At 43.4% G+C, this 25,440-nt stretch overlaps 1 long non-coding RNA gene across 3 annotated transcripts in view; it reads right to left on the bottom strand.

Moving 5' to 3' along the window:
- LOC128341804 (uncharacterized) overlaps positions 1-25,440 on the bottom strand; it is a 44,577-nt gene that overhangs the window by 13,008 nt on the left and 6,129 nt on the right. For 2 of the 3 annotated variants that reach the window (XR_008314586.1, XR_008314587.1), the window contains exons 1-2: positions 23,179-23,589; positions 672-910 (exon numbers count right to left, since the gene is read on the bottom strand). This is a non-coding gene — a long non-coding RNA (uncharacterized LOC128341804). Of the gene's footprint in view, positions 1-671; positions 911-23,178; positions 23,590-25,440 lie in introns of those variants that run through there. The other variant, XR_008314588.1, reaches the window with a different exon arrangement.

Here is a 25,440-nt window from a genome sequence, read left to right as displayed (position 1 = left end):
TTGGCTACCTGGAGATCAAAGTATGCAAGACAAAGCAAAAACTGATGGGTTAAATTTAAAATACCATGTTAGGGGACAATCACATTCACAAGAGCAAAAATGAACCTCCCCCTGAAATTTTTATTATAATAAGTATACCACATAAAAAGCTTAATTTAATTCAGTCCACTATAAACCATTTCCTACAGAATAACAAAACTCCAAGAATAAAATCAAGAACAATGCACAAAAATATGAAATAATGACAAATGGCATTTCCAAACCTTGCCAAATGCTACTAAATGTAATACTGACTTGGCTGTGCTGGTGGTAGAATAGAAAGGGTTATGCTCTGCTGGAACTGGAGTATCTCTATCCTAAAAGAACACATTTTGATATTGAAAATAGTGTGAAACTGAAAATATAGCCAATTCTCACATAGTACAGTATGGGGTTTTTATAGATGTAAAAAAAAAAAAATCAGCATCTTCACAGTCACAATCGCATAAGGACTCTATCAAGATTTTTCTGTTGTCAAATATGTTTGCAATTTTAATGCATGGGATATAGCTAAGATGATTGGATGTCATTATCCTATTGTTCACACACAGGAGACAAATGTATGACATATAATGAAATAAGGGCCACTAACTCTCATATGAACTTTCATGTGAATTCACTTCTCCAGATACCTGTGCTGTCTGAGGCAAGGAAGATGGTGACCAGGGGAAAATTCTTCTTGTTGGTAACACCAAAGCCTGGCTCTCCCCAGGGCTTACTTTCCTGCAATGTGATCTCTGAATCTTTTTCCAGAGCAAGATTTCATTATTCTGTAGGAAGCTCCTTCCTCATGTTTTACTGTTGCCTTCCTGTTGTGACATTTTATGGATTTGTACTTTTAGTGATTGTAGCTGCTGGATTATTTGGAAAGCTGTTAAAAGAGAAGCACATTTGTTTTTGTTTGCTTGTTAGTTTTAACCACCCAAAATGCAAGTCTCTGGGTGGTTTACAACAAAACAATAAAAATAAATAAAAAGGTTAAAACATTACAACAATCTAAAATTCAAAACTTTAAAACTATTAAAAATCATCAAACTATTAAAACAGTATCTAACTACATGGGATTGGTTGGTGATTTATTAGCTTGTGCAACAATGTTTCTTGAAGAAGACTAGAAAATGTAACAAGAAGCCTTCTGTAGAGGAATGGTGCAGCAAGTTACGAACATAATAAGGCCATTCTCACAACAAGCTTAACCCAGGTTAGGGCGGCCCTACCCAGGTTAGGGCAGTAGAGTCAGTCGTAAGAAGCACCGGGATTGGTCCCCATCCTGACGCTCCATGACTGAGTGGCCCAGGTTTTTTACTTTGGTTAATGGTGGGGTAGAAGGCCGCCCTTCCCACCCCCCGTCAGCTCAGGCTGTCTGCAGCCCAAGTGCTCACAAAGCTGGGCAGCAAGAGCACTTGGCAGTGGAAGAATCCCCCAGTGTAACATGCTCCTGTGGGATGATTGTGGGATTAGTGATTGTGGGATGATTGTGGGACAGTGACTGTGAGATACCAGAGGACTTCCTCCTCTGGCTCCTGGCTTTGCCGGCACCACATGAGTGGCAGAGCCCTCAGGGAAACTGTGTTCGTATGTGGTGAGGCGGGTAGGAGCCTGCACCCGCTAGCCCTCCCCAACCCCGGGCAAGTTGTTTGTGAGAACAACCTTAATGATTATTTGCAAATTAGCAGCTATTACTATATCCCGTTTTGTGAAAGACAGGGACAAAGTTGCACTATATTAGAACAGGAGCTGAGGAGCAATCTTTGAAACAACCGTAGACACCAATACCACTGCTATAAAGAAACTGTTTGGTTTAAAGGTGTTTTGGTCTAACCACTGTTTGTTATCTGATGTTCTATATTGTTTATTTCTTAAAATAAAATTAAAAAATCAGAAAAAGTATACTCAAATATCATAGTGGTGTTATGAAGAGTAATATGATAGTTATTGCAATGCACTCAGTTTGTAGACCACTTTGGCGAGTGGACCACTCCCTTTTATATCCAAATTCATGAAAACCATGCAAGATGCATGAAATCAGAAAGAGAAAGAAATGCATTCACCGCAGAGAGCTGACATTTTGTAAACTCTAATATAGATGGCAATTATAATTATGTCCATAGTACTTTTTGTGCTGTTCAAAAGCTCCAGTGCACAGGTGAAGATTCCAGTACACATGTATTCAGTTCCATATGAGCTGGGGATTGCCCCACACAAGGAATGGTCCACATTTGCAATGCAGGAGGATCTACTGTGTGTGCAACACGTAATGAATGAGAGCCACTGCTTGAGCAACAATCAGTCATCCACACTGAAGATTTATGGAGCTTTGGAACACAGTGGTAGGACAGCTCAGGGGTGTTACATAGTTCTTATTAGTTACATTCTGTAACTAATGCAACTAATAATGGGAAAGAATGGTCTTCCATTTCCCTTTTCATTAGCTGCCAAGCATTTTAGCTGGTGAGACTAATTTGTTTTTATTTGTTTAACAGTCAAGCAGTGTCCTTTTTAGTCAATCTTTAATTATCGTGATATCCTCATTTTGCATGTGGTGTTGATGTGCTCTTCGTCTCTAGATCCCTTTTGCTAAATTAAAAAACAAAACAAAGCACTATGCCTACAGTGTTAGCTAGTATTATCACATTCACTTGTTTTTATATCATACCAAAATGGTTTGCAGCCCAGAGATTATAGTCTGATCCACAGTTTAGTTAAGCTCAAGGACTCTGATTTAAACCAATGCAATTGTCTGGCTTCAGTAAGACAGCAGTGACTGATATCCAATGATTTCAGGTTAAGCAGCTTGTGGATGATAGATAAATAGATATTGCTTTGAATTATTCATCTATAAAGCAATTTTCCATTTTTTTACATTCTGCCCTGAGCAGTATGCTATTTTCTGTTCTTTGATTTGTCCAAGGCTACCCCATTCAGCCACTGAGTAATGATTTTAACCCAAATCTCACAATCCTAGTCCACTGGACCAACTAGGCATTAAAAATGGATAAACTAAAGCAAGCTGGCCACCAGCTTGGGTGGCTTTAAAAAGGGCTTAGACAAAGTCATGGAGGACAGGTCTATCAATGGCTACTAGTCTGGTGGCTATAAGCCACCTCCAGCCTCATAGGCAAGGTGCCGCTAACTACCAGTTGCAGGGGAGCAATGGCAGGAGAGGGGGCAAGCCCTCACCCCCTGCCTGTGGGCTTCTTGAAAGCATCTGGCAGACCACTGTGTGAAACAGGATGCTGGACTAGATAGGCCTTGAGCCTGAACCAGTAGGGCTGTTCTTATGTGTCTCTCTATACCATTTAGAAGACTTAAGAATATCCAGCTTTGAATATGAGCAATTGATTTCTGCAACTGGTTTATTTCTTTATTGGGCATTAATGTAATGAGACGTTCATCAAAAAAGATTATCATTAGCCAGCACTGGTTTATTTGCTTAACAGGTCTGATCATCAATCATCAGGTTTCACCACTTGTCTTGTGGCATTTTATTTCATCACTAGGTACACTATGTAATACTATAATTCCTTACACAAGTTTGTTAACTGCATATTTATTTGAGTGCGTTCCACTATAAATAAAGTTTGTCTACATATTTTTAATAAGAGGGATTATTATTCCATCAACTGTTTGCTTTCCTTTCCTAAATCTCTGTCAAGGAAAAACCAAGACTGGAGAAGCATGAAAACAGAATTATTTCTCACCTATATTGGCTGATCGTTCAAGGTCAAGTAAAGGGCTTTGGGTGGGATGTTGCAACTGACTTTCTTGTCCAGAGAATTTGTTTATCTCTAATTCCATCTGACTCACAGAGATATCAAATTTGTTAAGGTACACTCAGTAACATGTGATCCAAGCCATCCTGATTCCTAGAAGAGTCTGCAAAATGTACCACATAGTAGCAGATCACCCTTTAGCAAACTAAGCCACACATGGGATAGAATTCATGCACAGAGAAGTCAGGGATGCCAGCTGGCTATTGTCTGGAACAGAAGCCTTTTCTGGAAACAACCAGAGGACTTGGATGCGGCAATGGCTCACTACTGAGCAGACATTCTGTGCTGGAGAACTTGGCCATGCAAGGCAAGATCATGACATGATGCTGCTTTACATACCAATTAGTCTCCAATACAGTGAGATGAAAGTTTTAAAAAAGGAAAAGAAACACCCTGAATCCTTCTGCTGCATCAAATGTGTTTGAAGAAGCTGAACGTGCTACATTTCTTATTGTGTGCCTGGAGTGAACTGTGGAGTCCATCTGGGGCTGCAATCCACTTCTGTGAATAACGGAGGTTCTCCCTTCTTATGGTCAAACCAGGCTCACGAAAGAGAAGATGGATTTGTATTGGCAACAAGGAACATTGGTCTGAAAACATGACAAGCCACACATGCAGCAGCAGCAGAAGAGAGGGATATCAGAATTCCCACTCGCATATTTTAATAATCCTCAGACTGGGGGAGGGCAGGTTCCAGTGGCAGCCAAGAACATATCTGTACTTGCAGAATGTAAGCTGTATTTACTTGTATGGAATATATTTAACAGAACATTGCTGCTAGGAGTGGTATAAAGTTTTGTGAATATTTTTGGCACACAGTTTCTCTGCCTAGGGTCTATATTTTCTTTATCTAATTTTGTTGTTTCAGATGCTTTTCCCCTTACATTCAAATATTTGGGAGAAAAATTGGCAGGCTATTAGTCCTTAATACGATCTTATATACCTTTGGGCATACATTCAAAATGTAAATCTCTATGGTTTTCAAGGTTTGAGGTTTAAAGACTGTGCCTAGAGTCTAACTTCTTTCAAAAACATTAGTATGCATATTTACTACCCATGAGGCTTCTACATTAGAGATTAAACTAGTGATTGCACTCTAAAATATACAAACTCCAGCTCAGGAACAAACAGTCCCATCCACTTCTGTTCAATGCCATTGCTTGTTTTAAAAGTACAGCAAAAGGAAGCAAGATACAGAACAAGCCAAGTCGGAGAAACATTATTAATAGTCGAACTTCTTTACTGCATGTGATAATGTTCTGTTATCCCTGCAGGAGCTGATTCAAAGTTTGCTGAAACCAGTAGGAGTCAATTGACTTTGTAGGCCTTTTACCAGAAGTCTTTGTTCAGCTGGTTGATGACTGCATTCCAGTATTATACTGTGGTAGCTATTACATTACACTGTACAGCGATATGTATTCTGTAGCAAGTGGGGAAGATCCTTCCTGCTATGCTCTCTGTCAACACTAATATCTTTCTGTTTGCTGCTGTGTGTCAGGTCCTTAGCTGTGAGCCAAAATAAATGGCTCATAGGTGCTAGTGATGTGTTTAGGGTAGTGTACAGCAGATCCCCCTTTCCCCACTCTCTTCTTGCACATAGTTTTTACTGTACAATAGATTTACTTGAGAGCATTTCACTGAATTTATAGCTGACCCAACTCTTGTAGTGTCACCCTGTATTGGTGTGACACTGGCTTATAGTATTGTGAGAAGTCATAGTCATTGTTAAGATATCGTATGAGCTGGAGCTCATTCCCAAAACCTGGAAGCTCAACTTCAGATCCTGTTAATAACTGAGAGCTCTGAAAGCTGAAAGCATGTACAGTATCCTATATTGGCAAAGTTCTTCCCTACACATCTGGATTTGCAGGCAAGGCTTCCAGATCCAAGGGTGTGACTTCTAGCTCAGGGATTCTCAATGTTGGGTCCCCAGATGTTATTGGACTTCAACTCCCATAATTCCCAACTACAGTGGCCTTTGGCTGGGGATTATGGGAGTTGAAGTCCAATAACATCTTGGGACCCAACATTGAGAATCCCTGTTCTAGCTGGTCCTGAGCACTGGCACCTCCTTAAAAAAAAAAAAAAAAGTACCACATAATGAATCCTACCCAGTATACATTTACTGCCCCAGAAGGTCTTAGAATTAACCTGCTATGGTGGGACTACATCTCAAAACATATCAATATATGCTGGTGCCATTCACAGATTCTTGGTAGGAGTGCCTCCACAGCAGGAAGCTGCATGGGGTGGCGGAGAGCAGGCAAGGACCAGATCTCCCCCTTTTCAAAGATCCCACTCAATGCTCTGCACTGCCACCACCCCCAAGCAGCACCAAACCAGTTAGGACCTTGTCAGGATCAGTTTTGTGCCAAACCTGTGCAACATCCCCATGTTGCACAAGGAAACAAAGTCTGTTCCAGACTAGATCTAGGAATAGAAGATGCCAGTATGTTTCACAATGCATTATGCAACATGTGGCACAAGACCTTCCACATCACATTGTATAACCTTGTATGAGGCTGTTCACACAAGCAGCTGAGCCCAGGCTTGGGCAGCCCTGCATGTGTTTGGCTGCTCATGTGAAGCACTGAGATCGACACTGATCCTGGCACTGCCTGCCCCATAAGCCCAGGAATGTACCTAAGGCTATAGTCTGGGTTAAAGGGCGCAAGTGCACCCCTTTCCCCAGGAACAGAGTCATCTGTGTACTTGGGCTGCACACAGCCCGAGCACACACAGAGAAGGGTGCTTAGAGTGCCTAACTCAAGGGGAGAATCTTGCAATGCACCATGCTCATCGTGTGGTGCATTGTGGGATATCTGGAGGATGGGCGCATTTCTCTTGGGCTCCCTGCTGCTGTGCTGCTTGCCACAGTGATGTCGTCTATAAGCGCAGCAGAGAAAGCATGGATTCAGCCTAGATTATGAGCTTGTCCTTCCCCGGCTTTGAGAAAGAGGTCATGTGCACAACCTTTATATGTCCCAGATAAGGGGGCTATTCTTACGATCACAAAAATCGGGTTAGGAAAATCCTGTGATCGTGTGAAAATCCTGTGATCCTGTGAAAATCCAAGGAAAATCCTGTGATCGTCAGAACCACCGGGCTCCCAGCCGAGCCCGGTGGTTCTGGAGTGGCTAACCCGCTCCTGTAGCCCGCCCCTTAGCCCGGGTTTGCAGAGCGAGCGCGCCGCAAACCCGGGCTATCTGCTTGTGAGTAGCCACAGCGTGGCTCTGCACCGTGGCTACTCATGAGTAGACCTCTGGCCAGGAGGCTTAAAAGCAGCCTCCCAGCTCGGGGGTCTCCCCAGTATGCCCTGCACGCTCAGGGTTTCCGAGCTTCCGGGGGCCGCACGCCCCCCCGATCTGGCCGCCCAGGGCTCCCTGCCCACTCGTGAGCAGGGAGAGCAGGCTTAGCCCGCTCAGCGCCCTAAACCGGGTCTCACTGATCATGAGACCCGGTCCAAGATCTTCCATCACTTGCCCATCATGGCGCACCACAATTTTGCACAGCTCTGCAAACTTCTTAAACATATGCAGCTTTTCCATTGCACTAGTGCAACACTAATCTGCCATTTGTATAGGCCATTATTACTGCACTTAAAAGTCATTTTTAACAGTGTACTTAGGCAAACGTTGTATAATGGTCATTCAAGTGTGACAAAGTACATTGTTCATGTAATCAATTAGAAATGTCTGTATAACATACAGCCACTCATTAGGATGTGGTTCCTAACACTGAGACAACGATTCATTCCTCCTGGTGATCTGTAGATACTTATAAATGCTAGCCAAGATGCTGGCAATATCCAGGCACCACTGCAGACACCTTGCCTCGCTGAACCTGAACTTTAAAAGTGGTGGTTAAATATGTTGTCTGCTTCAGTTTCCTGTCTATCTTCATCAGAAGCCAGCACCTGTTTCCAATAAATTATACACGGAGCTGTATCAGCAACACCTTGGCAACAGCTGCCACCCCTAAAAGCAGAATCCCCTTGAGGACAATACACCTGTGAACACAGAGCATGTTTATTTAACTGAAAGCCAAACTTTAACATACATAAAGCAATTATATGAAGCCTAATGTATGCTAGTTATTAACACAAAATAACTTTGGTCTTAAACTTGGTTTTTAAAGGATCTTTCCAAATTCTAGTGCAACATGAACTATGGAGTGCTATTAGTCAAAGACTTAAAACCTAATGGCTTTCTTTGCTTTTCAAAGCATATCATGCCACAGGATAGCTAACAAATAAAAATCATAGAAACCAATCAATACAGTACAGCCTATGTGCTCTCAATTATCCTGATTAAAGAGCTAACCATGACTGCTGAGCCCTGTGGAACTGGTTGTGAGAACATAGATTTCCTGGGCAATCCTGGTCAAACCGCTCCAGTTAACCAGCATTTAACTGGGATAGATAACTAGGATTCACTGGTTGAAGTATTTTGTGGCTGTGATTTGTGGTTCTCCTGGCACTCCCAACATTTGATTGCCACATATTTAATGAACCCCAAGCTTTGTGGTAGATAGACTCCTAGACTACTGGATACTTAATGAGGATGTAGTTTCTAGAATTTACTTCTCCCACCAGAAACAATTGTCCAAACAATGCACAGGGGCTGATATAAAAAGCAAGTAGCTGATGGATCCAATGTCCCTGTATAATATCAAGTTTGACCTGTCCATAATTCCAGCTACTAGTTTAGCGGTACTAAACATCACATTTTAAACATGCAATCAAAAGGAGCCAGTAACCATAAAAATGAATGCAGCAATTATTATACATTTATAAATTGTCTATACATCACACATAGGTCCCTCAGATTGAGGGTCAAGGGACTACATGCAGCCTGAGGGACTACATGCAGCCTGACTACATGCAGCCTGATTTTTGCAGAAGAAAATCTAATGTCCTTACTATGCCTTGAAGTGAATAGCAAATCCATAGATTTGCCAGGTGCTTTAAAATAAAATAGTTCAATGCAAATATAATTGTGAGCTAGAGGTGTGCAGAACGTTTTGAGCTCGAAACATTCCATGGGCCATTTCGACTGTTCCGAGCTCAGAAGAGAACAGCCCTGTTCTGAAATGGAATGTTCTGAATGTTCCAAGCATCATTTAAAACATTTTTTAAAAAATAAAAATAAAAATTGAGGCCTGTGAGGGTGGCATTGGGGGGTGTTGAGAGTTATTTACCTTTAAGCAGTGGTTACTGGTGGGCAGGCAGGCTGCCAGCACCTGTAAGTCTCCCTCCCAGTTAGATCAGCGGCAGCCCATGCAGCGATGATGTGAATCCAGCACTGACTTGGCCTCCGGGCATGCATAGAGGCCAGGTCAGTGATGGAGCTGTGTCACTGCCGTATGGGATGGTGGGCGGGCCACCACTGCTCTGACAGGGTGGGAAACTTACAGGTGCCAGCTGTTCGGTGGTACCACTGGTAATCATTTCTTAAAGGTAAAGAACTCTCACTGCCTCCCCCCCCCCCCCCGCGCCGCCTTCCCCAGTCTTCACCAGTTTTTGTTTTTGTTTAAATGTTTTAAATGGTGCTCGGAAAACTCAGAAGAACTTGGAACATTCCGAATTCATTTTGGCAGTTCAGCCAGTTGTTCCAATGGAACATTCTGAAAATTTGTGTTTCATTCTGCGTTTGGAACACAACAAACATTCTGTGCACACCTCTATTGCTAGGTTTTTCTTTATGAGTGTGCCATTATGAAAAGCTGACCTTTTTCCTTTCATTTCCCTTTTTTGCTTTGATTTCAAATATTTCTTGAAGAATTCTTATAAGATTGACTTCATAATTACAAAATTGCATTTGGGAGCATACAATTAATAAGCACGCCATAAAATAAATGTTTTTAAATTCTCCATAATAAACTCCTTCTCACTAAATGTCTTATGAATAATTTTTTAAACTGTTTAGAGAATATTTGCATTGTACGATATTGTGATATTTTCTCCCTTGAGTCATTCTCACACGTCAGTGTGTTTAGCTAAAGAGCTGTGAGCTCCTCCTCTCACTAAAAATAACAACCCAGTTATATTTTTATTTTATTTAGCACATTTTTATTCCACCCCATATAAAAATCTCTATGGTTTACAATTTCAAATCACAATTAAACCATTAAATCAATTAAAACAATTTAAAATATAAAATATATAATATAATATAAAATATAAAATATAAATTTTTATTTTTAAAAAATTATAAATTAAATAAAAATAAAAATAACTTTGAAAATTAAAACTTTAAAACTTATGAACTAAAACCCCAATTAAATAGGTATGTTTTAAGAGTTTTCTTTAAAACATCCAGAGATGGGGAGGCTCCAGTTCTGTTTGGACACGTGTTCCATAGTCCTGAGGCAACCCTAGAAAAGGCCAGTTTGAGTTGCCACCAAGCAAGCCAGTGGCCGATTCGGTTCGAGTCCAAACTGGTCTCAAATTGAACTAAGCATGTTTGGTATTGTGCCCCCTGAACTTAGCTCAAATTTGAGTCAAGAATTGAGGCTCAATTGAGAATTGAGGCTTAGCTCAAATTTGAGTCAATTTGGGAGTTCTATGGTTACTTTTATTTTTAAAAAATCGTTTTTAATTATTGTGCTCTCCACTGGGAGAGCAATTATTGTGGCTGGGGATGGTGGGAGTTGTAGTTGAAAAACAGCTGGAGTGCCAAGGTTCCCCACCCCTGTTCTAATGTTTTTAATCTCCAGAAATGGCTTAGCTAGCATATCAGTCAAAGCTGATAAAAAGCATTCCTGGCCACTGCCTCAACCTGAAAAACCAGAGTGATATTTGGGTCCAAAAGTACTCCCAAACTATGTATCTGTTCTTTCCCAAACTATGTATCTGTTCTTTCTGAGGGAGTAACACCATCGAGAACAGGCAGCTCTAAACCACTTCCTAAGTTATAACCTCTACAATAAGTTCTTCCATCTTGCTTGGATTCAGCTTTAGTTTGCTCCCTGACTCCAGGCAAACATTAAGGGAACTTAAGCCATATCCTGATGAAGCTGACACAGAGAAATAGATTTGGGTATCATCAGCATATTGATAATACCCTGCACTAAATCTCCTGATCATATCTCCCAGGTGTTTCATATAGATGTTAAAAAGCATTTGGAGATAGAATTGAGTTTTGTGGGATCTCAGAGAATAGCTCTCATTTGAAGAGCAACAATCTCCAAGTGACACCATCTAGAATTTACTCAAGAGTCATGCCTCCCACTCCCTACCCCCTCAGGTGTTCCAGAAGGGTATCATGGTTGATGGTATCGAAAGCCACTGGGAGAGCAAAGGGGGGGGGGGGAATGTCACACTCCCACCACTGATTCTTAATTGGAGATCATTCAACAGGCTGACCAAGGCCATTTCAACTCCATAGCCTGTCCAAAAGCCAGCTTGAAATGGGTCCAGATAATCTGCATTTTCGAAGACTGCCTTCAGTTGAGAAGGGGAGCAGCTGAACACCTCCATAGTAGATTTTGCAATAACCATATAATCCAGTTCAGTTCAAATACAAGAGCTTTTATCTGTTAAAGTAACTCAATAAAACTGTCACAGCAGGTAACTCATGGATCCATATTTTATTCAAGGAGGAGTGGCATGTACTAGCCCTTTCAGAACCCGAGACAATTCTACTGGACGTTCGCTTGCAGAAGGAGTGTGAGCAGAAAAGAACTTTGCTTCTATTGCCAGAGCATAGGTCTTCAAATGCACACTTATCTCTCAGGCCTTATGGGCCTGACTGAAGGCCCGTGAGTCTTGCCTGTTGGCCCCATTTGCAAGAGGAAGTGAGGTCGTGGTACCCCAACCGGGACCGCAAGAGTCTCAGGGACTTGTTGAAGATTGCGCAAATTCTCACAAGAATCTCAGACCATCCCCATGTCTAAAAGTGGCTATTTGAAAGCAAACTATTCCCATGTCTTGAAAGGGGCTATTTAATAGGGACACGGCTGACACAGCTCAGTGTCAGGGACGGACACTGAGGAGAGTGCAGAGTGAGCGAGCTCTGGGATTCAGGAGGCTAAGGGCCAGAGAAGGGGGCAGAGATGGAAGAACCTCCCCTCTCTGGCAAGGACTGTGAGGCCATCCCCACCGTTATTGGTGAAAGTGCCTTGCAGAGCACTTTCTGGCTGGTGTGGGAGAGCCACAGTGCTCTGTGCTGTAATCTGTTGGTTTCAAGCAGAGTCTTTCTCCACTTGTGCTCTAGCTCTCTACCTTGCCACTTCAGCCCTGATACACTGGCCTAATTTAGAAGAGGGTCAGAAAGGGCGATTAGCTCTCCTGCTGTTGCTCCCCTGCATCTGGTATTGAGAGGCATTGTGCCTCTGAGGCTAGAGGTGGCCTACAGCCACCAGACTAGTAGCAATTGATAGACCTGTCCTCCATGAATTTGTCTAAGCCCCTTTTAAAGCCATCCAAGCTAGTGGCCATCATCCCATCCTGTGGCAGAGAATTCCATAGATTAATTATGTGATGTGTGAAAAGGTACTTCATAGGAACATAGGAAGTTGTCTTCTACCAAGTCCAACCATTTGTCCATCTAGCTCAGTATAGACTACACAGACTGGCAGCGGCTTCTCCAAGGTTGCAGGCAGAAGTCTCTCTCAGCCCTATCTTGGAGATGCTAGGGAGGGAATCTGGGGCTTTCTGCATGCAAGCACAAAGGTGATCTCCCTGGAATATCCCTATTCCCTAAGGGGAATATCTTACAGTGCTCCTTTTAGCCTTCCATTCAAATACAAACCAGGGAAGACTCAGCTTAGCAAAGGGGACAATTTATGCTTTCTAGTTTCTACCACAAAACCAGCTCTCCTCCCTTCCTTTTTTCAGTCCTACATTTCCTGGCCTTCACTTTCATGGGATGACCCCTGGTTCTAGTGTGAGAATGGGAGGGGAAAATATCTCTGTCCACTCTCTCTACTCCATGAGTAATTTTATACACCTCTGTCATGTCTTCTCATAGTCACCACTTTTCCAGACTAAAAAGCCCCAGTTGCTGTAGCCTTGCCAAGGTGCTCCAAGCCCCTGATCATCTAGTTTGCCATTCTTCTGCACCTTTCCCAGTTCTTCAATGTCCTTCTTAAGTGACCAGATAGGGCTGTGAATGGAACCCTATCTCAAAGTTCAGTTTGAATCCAAACTAGTCTGGTCTGGCCAAACTAGGTCAAACCGGTTATTGGGCCGGTTTGGATATACATATAAAGGGGAATCCAGTGACGATTCCCCTTTACAAGTACGGGGGCAGGGCCTTCAGGAAGTAAGGAGTAGCAAGAAATGTAAGGAGTCTCCTTATCCTGCTGGCACAGCTGCTGGCACTGGTGCTGGTTCCCTCCTCCTATTACCAAGCTGCCAGCTCAGAAGCGGCTCGGTTTTGCTGTCTGTGCATGCGCAGACACCACACAAATGCCTCTGTGCATGCAAGGAGACCAGAACCTAGCCAGTGGCTTGGTAAAAGGAGGGGGAGTGTGCTTGGGGGCAGCCAGAGGCCACATCAGCAGCCACACTGGTAAAGTCGTTACATCTCTCACTGCTGCTGTCCAGCTGCCCCTTACCATGCAGAACTAGTTTGCCCAAACCGGGCCTAGTTCAGTTCGGTCCACGACTGAACATTTGAACTGGTCCTGGTCCAAGGCAAACTGGTTCTGCATGAACCATTCATGCACACCCCTGTGACCAGAACTGTACTCAGTACTCCAAATGCGGCCAAACCATAGATTTGTTTAAGAGCATTATAATATTGGCATTTTTATTTTTAACCCTCTTCCTAATGATCCCAAGCATGGAATTTGCTTTTTTCACCGCTGCCGCACATTGAGTTGACACTTTCAACAAGCTGTCCACAATGACCAAGATCAATCTCCTGGTCAGTCACTGACAGCTCAGATCCCAACAGTGTATATTTGCCCCAATAAGCATCACTTTACACTTGCTTATACTGAACTACATTTATCATTTCATGTGGCAAGCCAGAGGGCATGCCCTCAGTTCTTGTCTGTGGCGTTCCCAGAGGGATCTGGTGGGCTACTGTGTAAAACAGGATGCTGGATGAGATAGGCCTTGGGGCTGATCCAGCAGGGCTTTTCTTATGTGCTCAACATGCATCAGTCCCAAGACCATTTGGGATAGGCCAATAGTTGTCATGACTGCTATGAACTCCTGAGCTGCTCCTGACAGAATGGTCTCAAATTGGTCCCAAAGGCAACATCAAAGTCCCCTACAACTATCAGTCTGGGTGACCAACTCTTTAACCATGCTAGTCAGCTCAGTTAGGGATTCTGCTGGGCAGCAGGGTGAATGGTACACCAACAGAAGTCCCAGTCTATTCCTGGTCTCCGGATGCAGGTACACACATTCAATATAGGCTATCCCTGGCAGTAATGCTGGTAAGGGAGATATTATTATTATAGGCACAGCCACTCCACCTCCCCACCCACAATTCAGGGATACAAATATGCCAAAGGATTGTTTGTTTGTTTAGCATATTTGTATACCACCCAAAACTCATGTCTCTGGGTGGTTTACAATAAAACAACATATATTAAAAACAAAGTTAAAACATTAAAATTATTTAAAACAATAATAAATTCTATAAATCTAATAAAAAGCCAGAAAAGCTGGCCATATAAGCAGCTACATATAGATGCCTTGAAGAATGCTGTGAATCTAAAAACTCGGAGCATGCTTCAAGAATTGTTGCCACGTAAAGATGTTTCAAAGCCATTATGCATGTGTTGTAATAGTATACAAAGATCAAAACAAAACTTTTCCAGAAGGTTATTTTTAAACCTATTAGCACCTAGCTTAATTCTCTGTAGGTCTCATCATTCCTTTTACCAGAGTGAAACCTGGCCCTTCTTTTTTACGGATGCTTTTATTTGTATTCATTTGCATTAAATATAGGACCATATACTGCCGAGCACTCTCTTTTTTTATAGGTCTGTGCAACAATATGAGGAAGTAAATTAAAAGGCCATGGTATGTAAGACTAATCTTTCCTTTTGCCGGATTTGGTTCAACCCACTTTTAAATTGACATTTCATTGTTGAAAAATGCACACCTGCACATTAGCAGTCGTGGTAAAGGAGTTTATTAGCAGAGGAATGTCTGAATAGTTACTGGAAATCCATATGAACCTTGTCGTGTTTTTGTGTTAAAATGCCCCCCTGTGGAATTAAATCCCATCAAATTGCTCTATTGTAGGGCGGGATAGAGGGAGTATACAAAGTCTGGTAAAAAAAGAAGACGACGACGCCGTTAAAGGCATTCCTAGAGCTTATTTACTCATTCTATAGAGAGTGTCTTTTAGAAGGAGAATAAATTAATACAGATCTGTTTGGGATGTGACTGACTCTGGAGTCACTGGAGCTCTCTGCGTGATAATCTGTTCCTTTATATGAGTAATGGTGACTTGAATTCATCGCGAGGAAAGAGTTCACTCCAGGGTTTGGGCTGAAGGCACATCATATAGTCACTTTGCTAGGAAGCCGGTCTGGGTCTGGCTAGTGCCTGAATGAGTGACTGTCTGGGAACCCCATGTATACTGATGGAAGGCAGGCAGGATATAAATCTAATAATGAGGGTAAGAGTCAGGAAGGAATCAGACAGGTATCCTGTGCCATAGAAAGATTACCAGGCAGACTATGACTCCTGCACTGGTCCTTGGCAGCTGTTTAGACCAGCCGGGGTTAAAGTTCTCCCTTTGTCTGGTAGTTCACAGGCAGGCCAAAGCCTCCCACCCTACCCTGTGCCTGAGGTGGTGTGGCAAGGCATGGCCTCCCTTGCATGGTGCCTTGAGACAACAAATATTCCTCCAGCTGTGCACCCCCTCTTATCTGTGCCACCACCGCTGCTGCTGCACCTTCTCCTCTAATCAGCAGCATGCCAGGACCACTACTGTACATCCTCCTCTTCTTCCCACTATTTTAAAATGAGGGGAAAGGAGTGGGAAAGGAAGTGAAGAAAAGAGAGTGTGTGTTAGATGGTGGCAGTGGTGGTGGTGAGCCCACAGGCACACTACTCAGTATTTATTTATTATATTTATTTGGTACATTTATATACCGCCCCATACAAAAGGTCCCTGGGCGGTTCACAGTATAAAACCAGTTAAAACATTAACCTAATTAAAACAATTTAAAATACAATAAAACCTCTAAAACCGAAGCTTTAAAACTATAAACTAAAACCATGACTAAACAGGTATGTTATTAGGTCCTTCTTAAAAACATTAAAAGAAGGGGAAACTCTAATTTTGTTAGGAAGCATGTTACAGAGTAGGGATGTGAGAAACGTTCCGGGTACAAAACGTTTTATACTCAAAACGGGCCGTTTCGGCTGTTTTGTAGACAAAACAAAACACCCATTTTCCAAATCCAAAAGTTCTGTACACAAAACAAAACGTCCATGTTTTGGCTACAAAATGTTTTGTTGTTTGGGACGTCCATTTTGTGGCGATCTCTGAGTCAGTCTCCATTTTGTGTTTGACATCTCTTTGAATTTCCCACCCTTCCAGCCTTCTGATCAGTGACCTAAATCATGGGCTGACCTGCTGACTATTTCCTCCTTGTTCCCCATTGGCTCTTTTGCCTCTTGCCACTCTTTACTGACCCCACATTGGCCAGGGGGAGGGTCGAAGAAGGGGCAAAGGTAGCGGAGAGTTCAAGAAGGGGTTTTCAATTCATTCAGCAAGTTAGTAGTCGCCATTCTGCCTTTCTGCCTCATTGAAGAGAGAGAGAACTAGTTTGTATTGCATGGCATGCCTCAAGTTGCCATGATGATGCCATGCCATTGCCTATGCCTGCCTGCCTTGTTGCCAGCCTGAGCCCAGTCTGCCAGCCTGCTATGGCTACTGCATGCGAGCCTGGGGATGGATTTATACGCTGCATTGCTTTTTTGTTCCAGAAGAATTTTTTTCACCCCCTTGAGAGATGCCATGCCATTGCCTATGCCTGCCTTGTTGCTAGCCTGAGTCCAGCCTGTAGATTCTCTGGTAGCGTATGAGATTTTCAATGACAAACCATGAATCCACTCTCATATGCTACCAGAGAATCTACACTCAAAAGATTCAGAAACAACAGAACCCAGTACCCCATGGGTTAGCAACCCATGGGGGTAGTTGGCACCCTATGTGCTCTATACCACCATTCGCTCTGGGCCACCTCAGTGCCCCCCAACGTGAAGCTATATTTTTGCTGAAACCTCCATTATTCCCTATGGGGAAAATCTTAAACTTCAAAAATTCACCAAAAACCAGCCCTTTGCCCAATTCTTCTGAAATTTGGGTAGTAGCTCCCACCCATTGGGCACTATCACTCCCACCCATTAGTTTTTTCCTGGGCCATTTGTTTAAATCCAAAACATTTTTGATTCAGATTTTGCAATTTTGAACAAAGAACAAAATTGTGGTGTTTCGGATTGTCTGGTTTCAAACAAAGAACAAAATGGGGGTGTTTCGGATTTGGGCCAAAAACAAAACGGGGGGGAATGCACAACCCTATTACAGAGTCCCGGGGCAACTCTAAAAAAGGCCCGGTTTTGAGTTGCCACCAACTGAGCTGCTGGCAACCACAACCAGACCTCCCCAGATGATCTTAACAGGCGATGGGGTTGATGAAGAAGAAGGCGCTCTCTTAAATACCTCAGACCCAAGGTATTAGGTAATAATTGTAGGTAATAACCAACACTTTGTATTTTACCCAGAAATCTATTGGCAGTCAGTGTAATTCTTTTAAAATGGGTGTAATATGAACTCTTCAGGCAACCCCAAAGACCACCCCGCGGCTGCATTCTGTATTAATTGCAGTTTCTGAACTACATACAAAGGTAGACCAACATAGAGCAAATTGCAGTAGTCAAGTCTGGATGTTACCAGCATATGCTCCACTGTTTTAAGGTCGTTTATCCCCAGAAATTGATGTAGCTGGCCAATAAGCCAAAGCTGATAAAAAGCACTCCGGGCCACTGCCTCAGCCTGAGAAATCAGGGAGAGGTTTGGGTCCAGAAGTACTCCCAGACCATGTACCTGCTTTCTGAGGGAGTGAGACCCTGTCCAGAACAGGCAGATCTAAGCTACTTCCTAAGTCTTGAACTCCCACAATGAGTACCTCCATCTTGATTGGATTCAGACTCAGTTTGTTCTCCCTCATCCAGCCCATTACCACCTCCAGGCATGCATTTAGGGAAGTTAGGCTATTTCCTGATGAAGTTGATATGGAGAAATAGATTTGGGTGTCATCAGCATACTGATAACACTATACCATCTCAACCCCATAGTCTGCCCGAAAGCCAGTTTGAAATTATCGATGTACAAACAGGTTCGACTTTGAACTGGTTTGGTTCAACTGTTCAGGGTTGAATTGAACCATGCCCTGTTTGGTCTGACCTCAGACTGAACACACACACCCTGGCCATTTGGATGGTTCACTATATATACAATTTAATTTTTTTTAACTTACCCCCTCCAGAGGAGTTGCTCGAGGTGGCATGGGGGGGATCCCTGGAGATTCCCCCTCCCCCCACCAGCCAAAACCGGCTGGCTGGCTCTTCCCCCTCTGGTCTGGCGGCCATTTTGGAGGCAGCCATGCCTGCGCAATGGGCTTCTGCATGGCCCGGCAGAATGCTTCTGCCTGGTGTGACCTTCATCCACTTGCCTCACTGAGGCAACTCCTCAGTCTCTCTCATGGCTGGCTGGCCATGGTGTACATCCTGTTCCATGACAATGAAAGAGAGTACTTGACTGCTGGAAATACAATAGCAGTTTGAAGAAGACCTATGTTTCAACAAGAACAAAGACTTGTGTATGAAGGAGGTGGGTTTTTATGTTCTTTATTCCTATACCTTTAAATATTTAATGAGCTATAGATATTACACAGAGTAATGTTTAAATATTTTTATCGTGTTCAAAAGTAGAATAACATGACTGATTTCCCCACCCCCACCCCCACCCCATTCAAGTAAAATTAGGATCCCTTTTTCATCACCTCCCATCAGGAGAAGATAAGTGAATTTGTAAAGACCTGGGCAATAGCTGGATACCTGCCCAGGTAGGACCAGTGCAAAGAGGGTCATGGGATTGAATCCATGGAAAATGCTGTGTGAAGAGGTGCTGGATAGAAAATCCCTCTCTCTTTCCGGCAGGCATTGACTCTGCTTTAGCAAGAGCTAAACTTTGCCCAGGGTAAGGACTGGCAACAAGGTGGAGCCATGATGGGTGGATAACTCATTTAGCTCCTTGGCTGCTGCATGCAGTATGAGCCTCTTGGCTGCAACTCCAAACTCTGCCAGTGGGTCCTAGAGAAAGAGAGCTGTCTCTCTTCTCTGCCAGTGAGGCTGAAGTTGGAGCATAGCATCACCTAGTGACCTTACTTGCAAACACTAGATGGCCATAAGCCACTTTCCACTCTGCTTCTCACTAGATTGCATGTAAAATAATGATTTCCTCTGTATATAAGATTATTAGTACAATGTCTAGATCATATTTGTTTCCTAATATCTTGTTGAGGTTTCTTAGACTCCTTTTGTTAATCACCTCTTTTGGCTTGTACTTTAAATCAGCTACATCCAAGTCAGCAATGTCCTTGTGTGATCCCTGTATGGATGTGCACAAAATGAGCTTAAAACAAATAGCGAGCTCAAAACAAAACACAAAAGGCCAAAACATTTCATCCAACGATCCTATGGGGGTTGGGGAGGGTGAGGTAAAGGTTAAAAATGTGTTTAAAATTACCCACTTGTCCATTTCTTTTGTGAGCTGGGTGGTAAGTAGCACCTATCATGCCCTACCACACAACCCACTTTGGTGTTCCTAGGAGCTACCCAGGGGAAACAATGCGGTGTTTTGAGTTTCCCCATTGTTCCCTATGGCTAGAACAAGCTGCACTCAGAGAGTGCACACACAAGATTTGCATTGCAATTTGCAATGCATTTTGCCACCCTGCCTTGAAAAACACTGCAGATTAGAAGCACACAGTAAATGGGAAGCTGTCCCCAACACAGAACACACATTTCAAACACAGTCCAAAAATGGCCAAAAAAGAATCATTGACCCAGAATCCATTGCCAACCACAGTACCTGCGCTGCAGTAACATCATTGGCACAAGTTGCTCTCTCAAACAACAATTATGACTCCTTACATTACTTCTTAGCATTGCAACAGCACCCTTAGCAGCAAGCAACTAGAGAAACTTCAGCCACATTTTGACTGAGTACAACACCTTGCAATACACCTTGCAATACACCTTGCAATACAGAGCAGCGTGTGAAGCACAAATTAGTCTCAAGGCCAGACATAGCACTCATGACAGCAATCACCAAGAAATATTACTGAGGGTGGGGGCTGCCACCATTCATTTCTCACCACAACACTATCTCACAAAGAAAACAAACTACAATTCAAGCAAGGAAGGCATTCAAGTTCTGACTTTATCAATCTGAGATTCAGCAAAACCAAACAGTTATAGCAGCAATAGTACAGCATATTCTACTCAGTGCTGAGAAAAGAAAATCACAAAATCAAAACTTCCTTAATTCCTTCCTTTTCTTCTCCTGATGGATCCTCTTCAAGGGAGGCACACTATAAGGGCTCTCTCTGCCTCCCAATCCAGCATCCTGTTTCACACAATGGCCCACCAGAAGCCTCTGGGAAGCCCACAGGCAAGAGGGCATGCCCCCTCATCTGCTGTTGCTCCCCCCCAACTGGTATTTAGGGGCATCTTGCCCCTCATGCTGGAGTAGTAGCCCTTGGAGTAGTATCCATTGATAGACCAGTCCTCCTTGAATTTATCTAAGCCCTTCTTAAAGCCATCGAGGCTGGTGGCTATCAACTTGTGGCAGAGAATTCCATAGGTTAATTAGTAGAGATGTGCATGGAATGAATTTTTCTATGCATTTTGAATTCGAATTGAATTCTGAAAATGTGTTTCAAATTCAAATCAAATTAAAATCTGTCTGAAGATTCAATTCAAATTTCAATAAAATCTGAATTGCTTCAACCCTGTTTTGGCACCTTTTCTAAACAATCAAGGAGACAGAATGGTTTTTTAAAGATGCCAAATGGCTCTCGAATCAAATTCAAATTGGATTTTTAAAATCTGATTTGAATTCAATTCAAATTGCCCTTTTAAAGTGTAATTCAATTCAAATTCAAATTACTCAAATCACCCACATTCGAATTGAATCGATTTGAATTCAAATCGATTTGCACATTCCTATTACGTAGGTGTGTGAAAAACTGCTTCCTTCCGTTGGTCCTAAATTTCTTGACAATCAGTTTCATGGGATGACTCTTCATTCTAAAGTTATGCAAGAGGGAGAAACATTTCTATCCTCTCTCTCCACACCTTGCATAATTTTATATACTTCTACCACGTTGCCCCTCTAAACTAAAAACTTTTTAGTTTTTTCTAAACTAAAAAGTCCCAGCCTTACCTCATAAGGAAGGTGCTCTAGGCCACTGATCATCTTGGTTGCCCTCTTCTGCACCTTCTTCAGTTCCATAATGCCCTTTTTGAGGTATGGTGACCAGAACTGAACACAGTACTCCAAATTTAACTGCACCATAGATTTATATAAGGGCATTTAAATACTATCAGTTTTATTTTCAATTCCCTTTGAATACATTTTGAAATTTCTTCCTTTTGTGCTCCGTACTCTGTGTTCCCTCCTCCCTCCCACCAGTCAGTGGAGGCACAGTTGCCTATGACAACACTTGATTTGTATGATAACAGGCCAACCAAGAGGCAAGGATATTGCAAGCCAATCAGAAGCCAGTACCAGAAAACCAATCAGCAAGGGGGAAACAGGCCTCCAAAATGCCATTCCATATATCAAAATGTTTCAATCAAACTGAATTGTTTTGTTCCAAGCTCAAAACAGGCCCTTTATTTAGGAGGCATTTTAACCCCTGTTAATTGAGCAAAGAGACACCTTTTAAAGTGTTGATTATCTTATATTTAGCACGGGGAGAGCTAACTAGCTAGCTGGCCCTATCCAACCACAGCACAGCATCCTTCCAGTGGCTGTTGCTGGTATCTTCCTTATTTTTAGATTGTGAGCCCTTTGGGAACAGGGGGCCATCTTATTTATGTATTATTTATTTTTCTATGTAAACCACTTTGAGAACTTTGGTTGAAGAGCGGTATATCAATATTCAGAGTAGTAGTAGTAGTAGTAGTAGTTTTGTTGAAATGTTTCAACATCGAAACATTTTGCACATCCCAAGATCCCTGGTGCTTAAAAAAAAATCGACACAGTAAATGTGTGATGCTAGCTTCCTCGTATATTGTTTTCAAATCATCATGCAGATCTCTTGCAACTGCCAATCAGTTCAAGTTTCCATGGGCAGAATGTCAATTAGCAACAAGACTGGGAAGAATAAACTGATAGTGGTTTAAAGTACTGGACTCTACATAGTATACATTAAAGAAATAGACCCTTTGCATCACACCTGGTAGGATATGGGTAGGAAAGGATTTTTATTTATTTATTGGAAACTGCTGGATTCAAATAAATGACACCAAGGATCTTATTCTGTATGTTCAAGGATCAGGGTTTTAAAACTAAAGTCTCACTCATTAAATACTATGAACGTGGTCTATGGGCCAATTCACATATATGTGCATATATGTTTTAGAGATTTGCGCCCCAAAGTGTGAAGTTCCTCCTCTGAAAAATAATGTGTTTGAAATGAAATTAAATCAAAGCTGTGGTGCTTAACCTGTGATGTTGTCATCCTTTGATGTTGTAATTGTGCAACAAATATGCACCTGTGAACTTATTAGGTACTTGAAATATCTTTCATGTAAGAGTTTTCAGTAGTCAAAAAAAAAAGGGTTGTTTTTAATTCTGTTAAGTTGTGTGTGTGTGTGTGTGTGTGTGTGTGTGTGTGTGTGTGTGTGTGTAAAACCCTGCTTCCCAGCGAGGGCCTTGTCTGCCATCTTTTCCTGGCATTATCAATTGCTCAAAGCCATGGTTCTGATTGGACCCTCTACTATCACCACCACAATAAATGGCTTCCCAAGTGAGGTGTGGGCAGCACACTGTGAATTCCGTAACCTTCACAGAGGCGCTAAACGTATAATAAGCCTGTACCCTACCAATTCCTAAAGGTATTTAGGACGTACTGCATAGGTGCACATCAGATCAGGCTATTCCCCACCCCCCACACACACCATGAGCAAAGGATTTGAGATGGACATCTGGATTCTTCATCTCTAGGTCAGTTGGGCTAACCTCCCAATGAAATTCCAGTTTTCATGCAGAAGTGCATCTAGTAATTTGGGGAGGGTGGGGGGAGATTATCATTGAATTCAATGATAGAAGAAGTGGGTTGTCACAAATAGTGTGTCGGGATGCCATGTTACCTGGTTGCTTGGGTGGCCTTGTGGAGTCTGAAGAAGGGCATGGCATCCCTCCTGTGGGGTTTTCATTCCCCTCAGGGGCAGTAGGGATGAGAAGGGCCCAGGCGGGTCGGATCCCAGTGGGGTTGAGAGGGCAAGGCAGGGAGAGCTGCAGGAAACAGCTCCAGGGAGACAGCTAGGTTGGGTGTGGCAGGAAACAGGAAGCGAGGCCAGGAAGGGGGCGGGGCTGGAAGTTGGCTTGAAGCCCTGTCAGCTCTGCACTGGGGCATTTAAAGACAAGGCAGCTGAGGAGGAGGAGCTGCTTCTGAGCATGGGAGCCAGGAGTTCTCCAGGAGAGAGAGCTGGCTGAATGCAGCGAGCCAGGAGGAGGACTCAGGTGACAAGCTAACCTCTTCCCCTGGTTGTTCCTGAGGCTGACCTTTTTTTGGTGCTGACCCAGTCATTCTGGAGTCCAAGAAGGGCTAGGAGCCCACCCCATCCCCTGGGAGTCTGACATAGTGTTAAAATGCAGCATGGATAAAACTATATTGAGGATGAAGGATACTTCTTGCTGTGGTATATAAAACACTAGAGCACTTTTCGGATGAAGGAAAACAGCATACTTGGCAGGAAATTATGGATTTCAGTAAGTCTCTTGCTCTTTCCTGGAACTGTGGATTTTTAACCAAATTTTGTTTTTAGTGGAATTCAGTAGCAACCCCTTAAAAAAGAAGCAAAGTCAATTATATTTATGATCATATCTCCTGCTTAACTGCAGCCAATATGCTGGCCTTTACAAGAGCCGAATTTGGAATCGGGTAGGAGTATAATTTCTGAACACTCATCCTCACTGCAGAAAACATGGAGCCATTATGAGCTGAGTCCAAGCCCTTAAGTCCAGCCTCGCCCACAATGAGTGTTCTTTGCATCAGCACACCACACTCCCAGACACTTGCTTGCTGCTGGTCCTGCCCCCTTTCCAAAACTTATCCTTAAAAGGAGACCTTGAGAAAGAGGGTTTGTAGCAGCAGCTGAAGCCTGATCTTTGGGTCCTGGACATTTGTACAGAGCATCTTTTCATTGCCACTGGGGAGCCTGGGAAATTGAGTTTTCAATGTCTCTCTCCCCAAGAGATTGAAGTGGAAAGCATTTGAAATGTTATTTCCTAAGCCAGGAGCGTAGTGGGACCACTGGCGGCCTGTGTACAGCCGCTGCCACGCGGCCCTGCTGACCCCACCCCCGCGCCTGACATCAGACGTGGGGGCGTGGTCTGGCCGAATGGAGCCTGAAGACTCCGTTCGGCTGAAAGACCTTCAGTTACTCTTTAACTGCCAAAGAGGCCGCATGGCCCCTTCAGCAGTTAAACGAAGGCTGGTGCTGCTTTCGCTGATTTTCACAGCTCCTGGGCTGTGTTGCAAAGGCAGCACCAGTCTTTTAGCTCCTGAAGGGGCCGAGCGGCCCCTTATGGAGCTACTTAGGCTGGCGCTGAGTTTGCAGAGCTCAACCAGGAGCGGCTGTTCCCTGCCTTTGCAGGGAAGAACCGCTCCTCCTGGCTGGCTCTGTGAACACAGCGCCAGCCTTTGTTTAGCTCCCAAAGGGGCCGCACGCCCCGGCTTCAGAGCTAAACTACCGCCCCCCGCGTCTGACGTCAGACGTGGGGGTGTGTCAGGGCCGCGAATGGCAGCTCCTGATTGGGCAGGGCCCAGGTTCTTTGAACCCGTTCTCCCAATGATAGCTCCGCCCCTGTCCTAAGCTTCCCAACAGCAATTAGCACTCTGCATGAGCATCCAGGCTTTAAAAATTAGCTTGCCATTGCTGCTGCTGCTGCAAGTACTCCATATCAGTGTTCCCTCTAAGGCATGTACATGCTCACATGGTTTTTGAAGTCTGCCAAGGTTAATTTTAGATCCCGCTCAGGTTGAATCAGGAAGGCCCCATTCTGAATGCATGTGCGTGCAGACTGCCTTGATACTGCTGCCCAGAACAAAACTCATTCTGCACACAGATGAAAAAAAATTAGAGAGAACCCTGCTCCACACCAGCCCTCCTTGCCACTGCCCTACCCTCCAAGCATAGATTTGGGGAAAGGGGGAACTGGCAGTGAAGAAGACTGGGAAAGAGCTCCCCTAAGTGCCCCAACACTGAGGTGTCTCAGAAAAATCCCACGTTTGTCCTAGAGCTTTTCCAAAGGTGAGTCACCCATCACTAGCATATTCTGAAAAGAATGATGGAGCAAAAGAATGGGCTATTTGCCATTGTATTAGATGAAAGGAGCATTGGTGGATA

The sequence above is a fragment of the Hemicordylus capensis genome, chromosome 2 (genome assembly GCF_027244095.1).
Source record: "Hemicordylus capensis ecotype Gifberg chromosome 2, rHemCap1.1.pri, whole genome shotgun sequence".
Lineage (NCBI taxonomy): Eukaryota > Metazoa > Chordata > Lepidosauria > Squamata > Cordylidae > Hemicordylus > Hemicordylus capensis.
Note: the sequence above shows the minus strand (reverse complement) of the source record. Positions and strands in the feature narration are given on the sequence as shown.